We start from the raw sequence: 1,894 nt of genomic DNA on the forward strand, positions 1-1,894 counted from the left end.
TCTCCTGGTCGGTCACCGCCAGTTCAGACCCCATGAGCGTATATGTGAAATTCAGATTTTTTGCTCCAATATGCATAATTTTACACTTGTTTATATTGAATTGCATTTGCCATTTTTCCGCCCATTCACTCAGTTTGGAGAGATCTTTTTGGAGCTCTTCACAATCCCTTTTTGTTTTAACAACCCTGAACAATTTAGTGTCGTCAGCAAACTTGGCCACTTCACTGCTCACTCCTAATTCTAGGTCATTAATGAACAAGTTGAAAAGTACAGGTCCCAATACCGATCCTTGAGGGACTCCACTTTCTACAGCCCTCCATTGGGAGAACTGTCCGCTTATTCCTACTCTCTGCTTTCTGCTTCTTAACCAATTCCTTATCCACAAGAGGACCTCTCCTCTTATTCCATGACTGCTAAGCTTCCTCAGAAGTCTTTGGTGAGGTACCTTGTCAAACGCTTTTTGAAAGTCTAAGTACACTATGTCCACTGGATCACCTCTATCTATATGCTTGTTGACACTCTCAAAGAATTCTAATAGGTTACTGAGACAGGACTTTCCCTTGCAGAAGCCATGCTGGCTCTGCTTCAGCAAGGCTTGTTCTTCTATGTGCTTAGTTAATCTAACTTTAATAATACTTTCTACCAGTTTTCCAGGGACAGAAGTTAAGCTAACTGGCCTGTAATTTCCGGGATCCCCTCTGGATCCCTTTTTGAAGATTGGCGTTACATTCGCCACTTTCCAGTCCTCAGGCACGGAGGAGGACCCGAGGGACAAGTTACATATTTTAGTTAGCAGATCAGCAATTTCACATTTGAGTTCTTTGAGAACTCTCGGGTGGATGCCATCCGGGCCCGGTGATTTGTCAGTTTTTATATTGTCCATTAAGCCTAGAACTTCCTCTCTCATTACCACTATTTGTCTCAGTTCCTCAGAATCCCTTCCTGCAAATGTTAGTTCAGGTTCAGGGATCTGCCCTATATCTTCCACTGTGAAGACAGATGCAAAGAATTCATTTAGCTTCTCTGCAATCTCCTTATCGTTCTTTAGTACACCTTTGACTCCCTTATCATCCAAGGGTCCAATCGCCTCCCTAGATGGTCTCCTGCTTTGAATGTATTTATAGAATTTTTTGTTGTTGGTTTTTATGTTCTTAGCAATGTGCTCCTCAAATTCTTTTTTAGCATCCCTTATTGTCTTCTTGCATTTCTTTTGCCAGAGTTTGTGTTCTTTTTTATTTTCTTCATTCGGACAAAACTTCCATTTTCTGAAGGAAGGCTTTTTGCCTCTAAGAGCTTCCTTGACTTTGCTCGTTAACCATGCTGGCATCTTCTTGGCCCTGGCAGTACCTTTTCTGATCTGCCCTTCCTTTGCAACACCACACTTTGACACCCCCTCCCCAGCTGTTTTCCATCAGGTTAACCTGTATCTTGTTGTTGTTATTCCATACCTTCAAGTCGATTACGACTTATGGTGACCCTATGAATGTGGATATGACCCTATGAATTCGGATGTACTCATAGGGTTTTCATGGTAAGAGCTATTCTGAGGTGGTTTACCATTGCCTTCCTCAAAGCCTATGGCACCCAGTATTCCCAGGCGGTCTCCCTTCCAAGTACTAAACAGGCCTGACCCTGCTTAGCTTCCGAGATCAGATGAGATCGGGCATGTTCAGGGCAGTATGGCCATCGTACCTGTATGTGATCCGGGTGAATTAGGGGCAAAGCTCAAAGACTCCAATTCCTCCAACTCAGTTTGCATATCACGTAAATGAAATAACATTCACAACTACAAACAAAACAAAACCAGAACTAAAGAGCTTCCCGGACCCCCTCAATTGAAGCAGTAGAAGTGGGATGTCATTAAGGATTTAAATGGAGACAAATCGGTTTCCTT

At 42.9% G+C, this 1,894-nt stretch overlaps 1 pseudogene; it reads right to left on the bottom strand.

The window, feature by feature from the left end:
• Positions 1-1,572: 1,572 nt before the first annotated feature.
• On the bottom strand, positions 1,573-1,691 carry LOC133374057 (5S ribosomal RNA; annotated as a pseudogene).
• Positions 1,692-1,894: the final 203 nt, after the last annotated feature.

This window comes from Rhineura floridana, chromosome 20 (genome assembly GCF_030035675.1).
Source record: "Rhineura floridana isolate rRhiFlo1 chromosome 20, rRhiFlo1.hap2, whole genome shotgun sequence".
NCBI lineage: Eukaryota > Metazoa > Chordata > Lepidosauria > Squamata > Rhineuridae > Rhineura > Rhineura floridana.